The sequence below is a fragment of the Pristis pectinata genome, chromosome 11 (assembly GCF_009764475.1).
Source record: "Pristis pectinata isolate sPriPec2 chromosome 11, sPriPec2.1.pri, whole genome shotgun sequence".
NCBI classification, from domain to species: Eukaryota; Metazoa; Chordata; class Chondrichthyes; order Rhinopristiformes; family Pristidae; genus Pristis; species Pristis pectinata.
Genome location: NC_067415.1, coordinates 77,267,191 through 77,281,678, shown reverse-complemented (window position 1 = coordinate 77,281,678; position 14,488 = coordinate 77,267,191). Strand labels below are relative to the sequence as shown.

Sequence of the window (14,488 nt, the reverse complement as noted above, 5' to 3'; positions counted from 1 at the left end):
CTGCTGATATATTACCACCCAAACCAGGAACTCTAACTTTGTCCAATAAGCTGTTTCTGAAACTTAATTTTATTAGATTCCATGGAACTGAATTCCAGAGTAAAGCTCAATGTATCTTGGCTACATATTTAATGAGAGCAGCCAAGTAAAAATTCCATCCCATGATTTCTCTTCAAAAATGTGTATTGACTCTGTCCGATCATATTATAAATGTCATGTAGCCATGCTCCCAAATAATAGATTGTAGCATTTCCTTGTATCGATTACACTCCATATTTTCATCCAAATTCTAGATGGATATGGTGAGTAAAATGAACCCCCAATCTGGAACTCCATGTGATTCAGACTTGTCATATTTTTCTAATTAGAGAATACTACCTTTCACTCTCCTGCCTCTGAACCAATTTGCAACCTTCGTCAATAGGTTACATCCAATTTAGCCACTTTTACTCTTGTTAATAATCCCTCATGCAGAAGCTTAAAACAGTAATATAGTGAAACTGGGAATTAATTTCAGTAATATCCCTTCAGATAATGAAACAGATAATATATTCAGTATTTCTGGCATGCATTAAGATTTGGCTCTCTGCATTATAAATATCCAATGTGCATCTAAAGTGCCTGCAGCCTTCACAAACATTGTGTGCAAAGTTCTTTCAGAAATTTCTAAGTAACCATCCGGCTCCATAGTGAATTTGGAATGCATGAAGAATGCGTCAGATGCCACTTCCTCTGTAAAGCAGATACTCAATGGGAAAACTGATCCCTTCATTTGGGAATCAAAAACAAACTGCATTAAAATGCAGGGCATACTCAGCAGGTTTGGCACCATTTGCAGAAAGGGAAAAACAATTAAAGTTTCAGGTTGATGATGCATCAAGTGAACTCGGATGAAGAGTCATTAAGCTGAAACATTAACTCTAGTTCTCTCTCCATTGATGCTGTCAGACTTGCTTTGTGTTTGCAGCACTTCCTGTTATTATCCCTCACTTGGGTACTTCTTATTAGCACAGTGTTGTTCTGTATGGACATTCATGTAAGAATTGCTCATTCAGAGCTACTCTGCTCTTTTTTCATTATAAGAAAAAGAAAGTGAGACCACTGATGACATCCATAAAGCTGAACTGTATCTACTTTTGTCTGTTTCCAGGAAGCAGTATTAGATACTCCTCAGAAGAGATTACGTGAGAACCCTACCTTAAATTGCAAGTTCCAGAAGAGAAGGATACATGCTGTATGGATGTAGCTCAGGTGATCAAAGGGACCGCATTTCTAGATTGCCTGCATCGTCTACTGGGCAAGACATCTGTACGTTATGTGGCAGGTGAGAGTTATACACACAGTGCATGCTTACTCCCTTGTGATTTTCAGTGAAATTTGTACACAGAAACCTTTAAACTTCTTCAACAATAGGGCTGACTTTTGCCAAGTGGCTTCAATCTTGACTTCTTTGGAACAACCATCGATGTCTCGAACAACTGATGTGCGGGGCAAGTATTTTTTACACAGAGTGGTGGGTGCCTGGAAAAACACTGCCGGGAGTGTTGATAGAGACAGATACAATAGAGGTGGTTAAGAGGATCTTAGATAGACACATGAATATGTAGAAAATGGAGTGATATGGACCATGTGCAAACAGAATGGATTAGTTTAATTAGGCATCATTAACAATTAGTTCAGCACAACATCATGGGCCAGGGCCTGTTCTTGTGCTGTACTGTTCTATGTTCTATATCTGACCAATCATGCATGATGCAACATCCTGTGGCACTGTGCACTTAAATAGGAACACCCCCTTAAGACTAAGATCAGGTGAAATTTTTTCTCTCAAGGGGTTGTCAGTCTTTGGAACATATCTCCTTGAAGGGCAGTGGAAGCAGAGTATTGACAACCTTTAAGGCAGAGAAAGTGGGATGCTTGAAAAGCAAGAGGGTGAAGGTTAATTGTGGGTAGACAGGAATGCAGAGTTCAGACTGCAGTCAAATCAGCCAAGATTCTTTTAAATGGTGAAGTAGGCTTGAGGGACTGAATGGCCTACTCATGCTCCTAGTTTGTATGTTCGTATGCCAGAAGCTTTTTCATAGAATCATAGAATCACAGTATAGCACAATACAGGCCTTTTGGCCCACAATGTTGTGCCGACCTTTAAACCTCGCCTAAGACTATCTAAACCCTACCTCCCACATATCCCTCTATTTGAAATTCCTCCATTTGCTTATCCAGCAATCTCTTGAATTTGACCAATGTACCTGCCGCCACCACCGCCCCAGGCAGCGCATTCCATGCCCCAACCACTTTCTGGTTAAAAACTTTCCTCTGATATCTCCCTTGAATTTCCCACCCATTACTTTAAAGCCATGCCCTCTTGTATTGAGCAATGGTGCCCTGGGAAAGAGGTGCTGGCTGTCCACTCTATCTATTCCTCTTAATATTTTGTACACCTCTATCATGTCTCCTCTCATCCTCCTTCTGTCCAACGAGTAAAGCCCTATCTCCCTTAGCCTCTCCTCATAACACATACTCTCTGAACCAGGCAGCATCCTGGTAAATCTGCTCTGCACCCTTTCCAACGCTTCCACATCCTTCCTATAAAGAGGTGACCAGAACTGGACACAGTACTCTAAGTGTGGTCTAACCAGAGTTTTGTAGAGCTGCATCATTACCGCACGGCTCTTAAACTCGATCCCTCGACTTATGAATGCTAACATCCCATAAGCTTTCTTAACTACCCTATCCACCTGTGAGGCAACTTTTAGGGATCTGTGGATATGGACCCCCAGATCCCTCTGCTCCTCCACACTACCCAGAATCCTGCCATTTTTGTTGTCAAGGTTTCTCCTCTCATGGGCTGACCCCATGAGAGCCCTGTATCTTTACAGTGGCTGAGATCCCCAATGTTCCATAAGTGATGGTATTCATGGGACTCAATGCTGTCCTCTTCCATGAACAGAAATGGTTTCATTCTCTCATAATCAACAGCAAAAAATGGACCTCAACACAAGCAATCACAATGATTATCAAAATTAATCTGTTTTAAACAAGTTAGTCATGATGTCTGACCCAGCTATTGATCAGACACTGTTGTAGAGCATACTTGGCTACTAGAGTAGGTCAATGACTTGGTATTCTGATTAAGCAGTTCAATTCCCGACTCTCCAAATTCTTTCCACCAAAGCATGTGTGAAGTCATACACTGCAAAGGTGTTAGCTCTGGTTCAGTGGAAAGCACTATCATCTCTGAGCCAGATCTAGGCTGATGGTCCTATGTAGTTCTGAGGAAGTGGTGAAGGTTAGGTCTTTTGAGAGAGGTATTGATCTATGGTCTTGTCTGCTCCTTCAGATAGATGTAAAGATCCCATGGGAAAACTTAAAAAGGAAAAAGGTTGTTCTTCCCAGAGTTCTGGTTAGATTTTATCCCTTAATGAACACCAGTAAGTTGGACAATGTCACAATGATTCTTGGAGAGCTTGTGGTATAAAATGGTTTCCAGATATTTTACTGTGAATATACTTCAAAAAATATTAAACTGTCTGGAAAGTGTTGTGAATGTCCAGATGCAGTGAAAAGGGCTATATTAATTGAAGTACAAACAGAAAATGCTGGAAACACTTAGCGGGTCAGGGGGCATCGATGGAAAGAGAAAAACAGTTCATGTTTCGGGTCCAGGAAACATTGTCAGAGTTCTGACAGATGGGATAGGAGGTAGAAGGGCAGTTTGTGAGGTGATGCACTCCTTTTGCCATTTACCAAGAGCTACTGTGTGCTCAAGGTTCTCAATACCTTCCCTGACACTCCTTCTCCACGTTGAGTAGTCACGGACTCAGAATTTCCAGGAGTCAGTGGGGATGTTGCATTTTTTGAAGGAAGTTTTGAGCTCTCCTGGATGGTAAATTACCAGCAACAACCAAGAAACTTGAACCATCTGAAACAATCCAATCAATTTGACTGACTTTTCATCTACTTGATTAAACATCTACTACCTCTAAAGTCAGAGCTCCATGGCTGGATGTGAACTGCAACAACTCAACAAGGCCTCTTCAGCATTGTCAGTGGGTCAAAATAAGATAAGAAAAGATATCTTTATTAGTCACATGTATATCAAAAAACAGTGAAATACATCTTTTTGCGTACAGTGTTCTGGGGGCAGCCCACAAGTGTCGCCACATTTCTGGTGCCAACATAGCATACCCACAACTTCTAATCGGTATGTTTTTGGAATGTGGAAGGAAACCAGAGCACCCAGGGTAAACCCACGCAGATATGGGGAGAACGTACAAACTCCTTATATACAGTGACTGGATTTGAACCCGGGTCGCTGGCGCTGTATAACGTTACGCTAACCACTACACTACTGTGCTACACTACGTTACTGTAGTGTACAGTACTGTACTGGTCCTCACTATCAGTACCTTCACCATGCATACATTGAGTTCAATGTAAGTGGCACACCATTATAGTATCAAGGGAAATAAATGTCAGCCATGCCATTGATGCCCTAATCCTGAGAATGAAACCAGAGAAAAAGGAAGGAGAACTACAAGAGGGGAAGCAAACCTAAATATAAACCAAAAAAAGAATAAGAACATGGACATATTGGGAAAAAAGGTCTTAAATGATCAGAACATAAATAGTTTAGAACTGGAGTGCAAAAATATTTTAAAAATTCAGTGAAAGGAACTACTATCAAAAATGAATTGAGAAGTCTGTACAGCAATGCACACATTGCCCATAATACATAAAGGGAATTGGAAACAAGAGTATGTTGTGAGGTACAGATGTTCACACTGTGACCGAAAAATCAGGACTGGCAATTAAATATAGTGGAATATAATGTACTTAGACATGCCAGAGAGAGAAAATGAATAGTTGGAGTTGTATGCTTATTCAAGATAATATCTGTCAAAAAAAAGTAATACAGCTCTCTGTAGAACAGACATACAAACCATGTAGGGGGAGATAAAGCATCAAGCATATAAATGGAATTAATCTGCAGATAAACTAACAGCAGGAGGTGGAGGATGAAACATATGAATCAATTAAGGAAATTAACAATAAAAACATAGAATAACAATCATGGGGATTGCCTTCTAATTAATTGGCCAGAAGAGATTGACAGATAAGGAAAAGGACTTTCTGCTGTATGTACAGGACTCCTTCCTAGCCTAGTAACCAGATAAAAGAAAAATCAAGGGAATCTCCAGGCAATAGGGACAATAATATAATATTGTTATAACACAGAGCCAATCAGTATCATGAAAGCAGGGGTAATAGACTGGAGAAGGCTGATTTGGAAGGCTGAGAATAGAATGTGGGGAAATAAAATGGCCAATGATATGAGCAAACTCAGATGTTGGACTGGAGGCACAGAAAGACAGCAGATGCTGAAATCTGGAGCAAAAACAAAACTGGTGGAGGAACTCAGCAGGTCAGGCAGCATCTGTGGAGGGAAATAGATCATTGACGTTTCAGGTTGTGACCCTTCACCAGGACTTAAAAAGGAGAGGGGACATAACGAATATAAAGAGGTGGGGGGAAGGGCTGGGGCAAGAGCTGGCAAGTTGGATCCAGGTGAGGAGGAGGGGTCATAGGCAGACGAAGTAGGGAAGAGTGGAGATAGCGGCAAAGGCTGGGAGGTGGTAGGTGGAGGAGACAGAGGGCTGCAGTTGATAGAATCTGATAGGAGAGGAAGGTGGAGTATGGAACCAAATAAAGGAGGTGGGGAGGGCAGATGGGAACAGTGGGGAGAGGGGGGGGCAGTGGGAGGAGTGTGAAATCTACAAAATGGCACTCAGCAGAGCCCAGGAGAATTATATTCCACTTACAAACAAAACACATAAGACACTATGTTGATAAGAGACTTCAGGGTTCATGAGGTTAATGAAGGATGACAAGCCATTGACTTGAAAAATTAACTTTCTTTTTCTCGGCACAAACTGTGCTTGACTTGCTGAGAATTTCTAACATTTTCTGTTTTTATTATTAAGGATCAGACAGTCTTCACTGGCTGGAGTCAAGCTCAGCAGAAAGGAAATTGTTGTAGGTGGTTAAACTTCTCTGTCCAGGCTGTTGTTGCAGGATATCCTCAGGGAATAAGGCCCAGTTATCATCAGCTTCTTTATCAATGAACGTTTCTCAGTCTTAAAGCCAGAAGTGAGGTAATTTTGCCAATGACTGCTCAGTTTCCAATTCCATTTTGTGCTTGAAGTGTGGGTAACTGGCAAGTTCACGAAGTTGGCCAGTCATCAGAAGATTTAGTCCATTAACAATTTAGATTTTGCGATAATAAGTGCACTTCCAAAATTGGCCAGTGATATGAATTTGAGGCAATTGTCAATACTGAAAAAAACTACAGAACAGGACAAGACATGAATATGAATGGGTGTGTTAATAGCAAATGAAATTCAACACCAGTAAATGTGAGGTATTAAATTCTGGTAAAACAATTGAAGACACATACCTAGAAAAAAACATCTAACTGTGGCAGAGTGTTAAAAAGATCTTGCAGAACAAATGCATAAATCACTAGATGTAAGAGCACTCTATAATAAGACCATAAAAGGACAAACCAAGCACTCACATTTTTTTCTTGGGAAGGATAAAGTTGAAAAGGAAAGAAGTTAAGCTCAAGTATATTGAATCTTGCTTTGACCACACAGATAGCTGTTTACAGTCTTAATCACCTGATCATAAGAAGTATGTAAAAGTAGTGGGAGAAGATGCAGAATAGAGGGTGCTGGAACTGTAAGCTTAATTTTTTCGTGCAAGTGCTGAGTCTCTTCACACTTGAAAAGGAAAGAAGATAGATGCCATTGCAGAGATATTTAACCTTTTTAAAAAATGCTGTAAAGTGGACAATGTGACAGTTCTTCCACATGTGGGGAAGAGCAAAATCTGGATGACACCAATATATGATTGTAATTGGAAAATCCAGTAGAGAATGCAGAAGAATCGTACATAGAGAACGGTGAGAAAGAGGGGCTCGGTACACGGGGATAGTTTGGGGAAATAGCTTAGATGGTTTTAAGGAGGATCTAAATAAGAGAGAAGGGGGAGTGATGGAGCTTAATGAAGGAAGATGGAAGGATATATAAATGGAACATTAACGCCAGCATGGGCTGCTTGGACCACATAACTCGTCTCTGTAACGTATACTCTGTGCAATTCTATGTAAACCATGAAGGGGTTCTTCCACTAGGCAGGAGCCACCCAAGCTCACCCGTCACCTGCTTGCTCTTTCTTGCTGAGAATCCCTATCAGGCTGTGCTCCCTGGATTGGCCCAGCCCATTTTTCACAGGCGATCAAAGCAGTTGCTTAGATTGAATGCAAATGTCCTTGACATACACAAACGTCCAAAGCTCACAGCATGTATTAAAAATAAAAATATTTAAAGAATAAAATAATTAAAACATTTAAAAAGAATAAAAATGCTACAACACATTTATTAATTATTAAATACATTTAAATTAAAAAAAAGAAATTATCTTGTTCTTCATGTTCTCTTCATAGCCACCTGCAGCCTGATAGAATTTGACTGTCAAACACCTCACACGAAATGGGTTAGTTCTTCTTTTGTGGCACAGAAGAATTTCTAAATCAGTGCAGTTAGCTAGGTTAAACATCCTGAGGTGCGGACGTAGTGATGGATAGAACATTAGCAAGTTATTCCAAAAATTAAGGTTTGTACGTACTCGTGTTATAGATCGTGACCCATCAACAACAAATCACGTAATACAACCACAGAATTGCCATCATGCCATTTCTGGGTTTCCAAACTTTTATTACCTGTAATTTCTACCACCATCTGCTTGTAATTCTATTGACATTTCATGAACAATACTGAAGAGGCATAAACATAGCAAGAAGGGATTTAGGCTGTATTAACATGGTTATTCAATAGCAAACAAAGCAGATGCAGGTTCTCAGCAACAAACAATCTGCTGGGGGAACTTGAGGGTTGAAATTCTGCATTAGTCCTTGAAGGGTTTCTACCCTTAACATCAACAATTCCTTCCCCCCCACCCCCAGATGCTGCTTGACCTGCTGAGTTCCCCCAGCAGTTTGTTGCTCCAGATTCCAGAATCTGCAGTCTCTTGTGTCTCCAGATACAAGTTCTCCCTAGGTTATGACAAGTTTCTGTTCCTGAAATCAGTTCATAACCCAAATTGGAAATATGACTGTATATTTAAATAAACACATAGGCCAACCAAGGGCAACATGTAGTTAGACCAGGGCACTTAACTCAAGCATTCAGATTTCCCTGCAAAATGCAATGATGTTGCCATGAACTGAGCTTTCACATGACAGAAGATACCTGCAGCCCCACAGTAGCTGGCAAAACTATCCCGCCAGTCTCCCAAATACTCATTTGTAAGTACAGGCTGTACATAAGTCGGGCCTTCATAACCTAAGGAGGACATACATATGCGTCTTTACAAATCCCATGGCCAGTCCATACTTAGAATAACTCAACCTTTTTTTGACCCTGTATGTAATTAATTTACTTTCTCCAAACTAACAGGCCAGCTGGCTCTTTGGTTGGAAACAAAACATGAAAAGATTGTAACCTGGATCCTCTTGGGGACCACTGGCTTCTTGGTAATTAGTGTTGGTGGGGTTGGGCTTTCTCTTATTTACTCTTTTTTGGGATCTAGACATCACTGGATGGCCGGCATTTGTCACTCCTACATAGATGTCACTGCACTCCTTCTGGTAAAGGCATGACCTCAATGGTGTTGGAGAAGAGGTTCCAGGACCTAGACCCAGAAACATCGCAGGAATGTATTCCAGTACTGACTCGGATTTTGTTGGTATACATGTCTGTCGCTGATGATGATCTACAGTCCCTCATGGATGCCCAGTTTTGAACTGCCAAATCTGTTCCAAGTCTATCCCACTAACACAATTGTGGCACAAAACACCATAATGGAGATTGTCCCTTGTGTGAAGATGGAACTTTATGTCCAGAAGGACTGTGTGGTGTTCACTTCTGTCTTTCATGGATGTATCTAACTGCCACAGGCAGTGTCGTGACAAGTGTACTTATTTCGACAGGGTAGGAGGTCATTCAACCCACCAAGTCTATTCTGGCTCCCAGCAGAGCAATCCTTTTAGTTCCATTCCCCCTTGTCTTATTTCCCTGTAGCCCTACAAGTCATTCTCTCTTATGTGTACACTACCTTCCCTTTTTGGTTATTACATACTCTCAGGGGCAATTTAACATGACCAATTACCCTACCGGCACTGTTTTTGGGATGTTTAAGGAAACCAGAACACCCAAGGAGAAACAACATGGTCACAGAAAAAATGTGCAAACTCCACGCAGTGAGCATCCAAGTCAGTATCCAACCTGGGTCCCTGGAGCTATGAGGCAGCTGTGCTATCTGTTGCACTACCGTGCTGTGAAGATGAGGTCAAGTAGGTAGGTACATCATTTTTGTTCACTCACTTCCTGCCTCAGACCTGGGACTTTCTCTGAGGCAACTACTTTGTTTAAAAGTAAGTACATGTTAAGTTTGATAAAACTATTTTCATCTTGTCTCGCTACTGAGTTCACAAATTGACTGCTCTGTTCTTTGAGTTCTATTACTTTGGGAAGTTTAACAAAGTTTCACTCTGAATTGCATTTGCATGCCAGTTGATGTTGAAGCACTTGGCAAGCCTTTATTGGTTGACAATTGATGGTATCAAGAAAGATCTAACTAGCTGTGTGACAGAACAGGTAGGACTTTCCGTGGTTTCAAAAGGAGAAGAATAATTGCAAACTGAAAATGGAATATACAACAGACTTCATCCAAGAAGGGAAGAATGAGGCTGACGGTTCAGATAAAATCCATTACATTTTGTCAAAGAGTCAACACCAAGAGTAATTTTGTCTCTTCTTGCAGTGGTTGGTTGAAGCACTATGTAGGTAAAATGTTTAATGATTTGCAGTTTGCCAGTTATTTATACAGCTGGATTGCTTCTCTAAATTATACAACAAGATATAAGATTTGGTTTGCCTTTATTTTAGTTGGATGAAACCAGACACTAGAGCTTCAAGTTTTTCCATTGCTTACGTATCTGTCACACTTGAGACATCACTAATCCAAGCTTCAGTAAATCTTAGTTACACTTACACATGATTGGTTCCACGTTCACAGCACAGTGACATCATAGCTGAGGGAATAAGTAACTGATTTCATCTGTGCTCTATCTAATTCAGTCTGCTATCTATCATATTTCATCTGCAGCTGAAGCTGCCACATTGTACATCAAATTCATTTAGATCTATGCTGTAAACTTGCAGGCAGGTTTCAAGCCGAGAAACTTTTTCATTTATGACCCATCAGCCTTGAGAGAAGCTGGGTCTGGATCATTTTCAGAATCCTGTCGCCTGATAAGGAGCAGTAATTTTAAACAATGTTCCAGTGCACGGAACTGTTTGCTAAACCTGTAAGATGGCTTTTAAATTTTCTTTTAGAGATTGTGTCTTAAATTACTTTAGTCTGAAGAAAATTTGGCAGTGTTTTGGCGACTCATTTTAATGTACAATCTGAACACTTTAAAACAAATTATGTTTTTTATCTAAAATTATTTGACAGCAAGTTAACTATTACATTAAGACCAATATTTTCTCTTCAGTCACAATTTACCCTAATACACATTAAGGACAAATATCCTTTACTGGAAGTTTTACTGAAATGGCAGTGCTCCAGGTAGCTTTGCTGGATGTCTTTAAGACAAGAACGAAAGAGAAAAAAATTGCAACCATTCTTTGGAGGCAAGCTCTCTGTAGGTTGTTCAGGAGTGGACATTTATACTTTTCACAAGCATGTGATGTGTGATTAGTTGCTAGCAATTAATGAAGCATTTCACACACAGATGTTTATCTAAGGCCACATGCCATCAAACATTCATATCATTCTCCTCTGGGTGATAATTAATTTTCATTCATTCTAAACAAAAAAGCTTCAAAGATCTTGAAGCCCCGGATTCAGTTAGAAAATGTTATAATTGAATTAAAGGCAGTAAATGCTGAAGATACTCAGCTTGTCAGACATTATCTGCAAAGAGATAAACAAAATTAACATTTCAGGTTGACGACCTTTCATCAGAACTGTACTGAAGAAAAATCTTTTCACAATCTTTTAAAGTTCTAATGTCAGGTTTTTGACCTGAATGTGTTAACTCTTTCTCCACTGGTGCTGCCTGACCTGCTGAGTATTTCCAGCATTTTTTGTTTTCATTTCAGATTTCCAGCATTGACAGTATTTTGCTTTTCATTTTCTGTTCTAACTGAATGTAGGGTTTGGCAATCCATTCGGTGGCATCTGAAGATGAATGGTGTCAGCACCTCCTATATGAGTCGGTTATGTGATGAACAGATTGCAGAAGGGCGATCCTTCAATTTTCTATTTGCGAAGGAGAAGATTGCACCTGCCATGTGTTTTCCAAAGGTTTTGGGAGCAGCAAAGTGACTCGGACATTTTCTGCCTGCGGTCTTCAATTAAGTACTGGTTTGGGGATCACAGGCCATTTGGTTTTCACATTACCAATCACTAATGTTGTTTATCAAGCTGTAGTAATCTGGCTTTATAAGTCAGGTTACGGTAGCATAGTGATTAGCGTAACGCTATTACAGTACCAGCGACCTGGGTTCAATTCCCGCTGCTGCCTATAAGGAGTTTGTACGTTCTCCCCATGTCTGCGTGTGTTTCCTCCGGGTGCTCTGGTTTCCTCCCACGTTCCAAAGACGTACGGGTTAGAAGCTGTGGGCATGCTATGTTGGCGCTTGAAGAGTGGTGATTACTTGCGGGCTGCCCCCAGCACATTCTTCGCAACGCAAAAAGGTGTATTTCACTGAGTGTTTCGATGTACATGTGACTAATAAATAAATATCTTATATCACCTGTTCACAATCACATGGAACAAAGACTTGAAAATGATGGCCCGAGAGGCAAAATTGGCTGCATGAAAGTGTTAGATTGAAGGACCTTTAATCTTTATTACAGTTTCAAGCCCTGAGGCCCACATGATATCCCACCATTGTAGATATCATAGAGGGAGTGAGGTGGAAGATGTTAGTGCAGGTAGTGGCGGTTGCATTTGATCAGAGAAAGGATTGAAAAGTGGTGGGAGTGGGGTAAAGAGGATCTCACAAGTCTGAAGGGGGAAGTTAAACTGAAGTTTTCATGGGGAATAGGGAACGGAGAAGTGTCGGAAAGAGGATCCCATAGTGGCAGAAGCATAGAGAAGAGGGTCACGTGTGCCAGGAGGGAGGATCACACATGGTTGGGTGCCAATGAATAGTGGGGTGGGGGTTGATCAAAGTGGATAGCCAGCAGAGAGCAGGTGAAGGAAGGGTGAAGGAGCAGATTCAGACTGAGGAGCACTTGCATGGGATGGTTTGGTGGAGACTTGAGCTGTGAAATGTGATTACGGTCATGGGGTGGAGGGTGGCTGAGGATACTGGCAGCAAGAGGCACAATGCGAGTGATGAATAATGGAAGGAAATTTATAGACAGCTACTTTAAGAAATGGCCAACAGTCCATGTAAGGTGAGGCCCTTTAAACATTCAAAAGCAGCTTTAACCCTTGCTGATCTTGCACAAACTTAAATCCATGTTTGATGTCACTCCACATACTCGGTGGCCTCCATGCACAGGAGAATCAGGAGCAATTTCAGCTCAAGTCTTCCATGGGGAACTGCAAACAGCCATCCAAGACCAAATGTTTGTGCACTCCTGTGACAAATTGACATGGAAAGTAGAGGACAGAAACAAGTCGTTTGGCCTTCTTGTGAGTTCCTTTATCTAACCCCTATTATCACATTCATCTATTTCTTTCTCCCTTGTGAGTTTATCTGAATTTCTATTAAATGCATCTCTACATCTGTGTTATTCACCTCAACAATTCCATGTGCTAGTGACTTCCACATTCCAACTACCTTCTGGGTCATATATGACCAACTGGCCTCTACTGTGTTATCACCCAATTTGCACAAAGGTGGTTCAAACTTCAACTGTATGTCATATAGTGGAGATTCTGTTTCTTCTTTCTGTTATGTAAACAGCACAAATCAGTTTCAATATTATTGCAAAGAATGAACAGAGTTAATCACCAGACACAAATGCTGAGTTTAGTGAGGTACTAATTGTTAAGGGAAGTTCCAGAACCAGGGTGCTATTGATGAGATAAAATCAGCTGCACATCTAAAGTTTTTTCATTGTCTCTTCAACGAAATCTATTCATGTCTCATAATTTCACACACTAGCTTAATGATTCTGGTTTATGTGAATCAGAATTGTTCTGAAACCAGCACTTTTTTGATTCTTGAGACTGAGTGAGTTCTCTTGTGATTCATGTTGCTATGACCTGATTTTCAGAGGCAATTCTTTGGCTGCTTTACATGGATTATTTATGAAGTGTGTCCTGGTTTCAAAGATGCTGGGCTGTCTGATTTAGAGAAAATAGAAAATTCTCATTAACTGTCACCTGGGCAGTATACACATTTCCAAGTACAGACTATACAAACACACTTAACAATGGCAAGATTTTAAATTATAACAACAATCATTCTTAACTGACCACAGTAAATCTTTTCTGTCACATGGTCCTACTTATTATGCCTAAGAAGGATTCCATTTGGCCCATTGGATTCATCCTGGCTCCCCGCAGCCCAATTCCCCTTCATCTCATTCCCCTCTAACGCTACAATTCAGTCTTTCTCACACACCCACTGATGTCCCTTTTTCTTTCTTTTGCCACTCATCTACGTTAGAGGGCAACTTACTGTGGACAATGATCCAACCTGCGTGTCTTTGGGATGTAGGAGGAAACCAGAGCAGCTGGAGGAAGTCAAGGCGAGGGTCAGGATTGAACCCATGAAGGTGTGACACAGCAATGCTAACTTCTGCACCACTGCGCTGTCCCTGTGTTGTGCATTCAGTTCTTGAAGATAAGTACCATAGTTATATAATTTGATGGGTTTCCATGTTTTCCTAGCTTTAATATAGAAAACCATCCCAAGATACCATATAAATCCTTCATAACAACTTACAGATTGTATCACTTAATCTCGTTGCTCTTTGTATCATGAGCATCAGCATGGCTGCTTTCCACATACCTGACATATCTGGTGAGGACATGGTTTCTCTCACATTGCTCCACTATGTAGGTATTCTCACTCCTGGAGGAGATAACTACAGCTTTATCATGCCAGAGTTTTCTTACAGAGGGCCTATTGGATCTCTTGGCCTCTTTTGACACACAGGATCCCCCAGCCAGCATCTTACTGAACAAGTCTTGCGTGTCCACATGAGTTGTCTCCCACTCCTCTGTAGATTCCTCCTCCTCCTCCGAGTCATTCATATCGTGGCTTGCTGTTGTCTGGCTGCCATGGGAACTCTGCCTTTAAAGGCTGGTTGCCTTTTCAGCAGAAAAGTGCAAGGAAATGCATTAAGCCGAGTAAGGTCCCATTGCAATTATACATGTCCTATTTTAGCTCTT

At 40.9% G+C, this 14,488-nt stretch overlaps 1 long non-coding RNA gene across 1 annotated transcript; it reads left to right on the top strand.

Annotated features, from left to right (window-relative positions):
* Nucleotides 1-906: 906 nt before the first annotated feature.
* On the top strand, nucleotides 907-11,936 carry LOC127576095 (uncharacterized). The gene is made up of 3 exons (XR_007957169.1): nucleotides 907-1,036; nucleotides 1,151-1,324; nucleotides 11,286-11,936. It is a non-coding gene; the product is annotated as an uncharacterized LOC127576095 (long non-coding RNA).
* The last annotated feature ends 2,552 nt before the right edge of the window (nucleotides 11,937-14,488 follow it).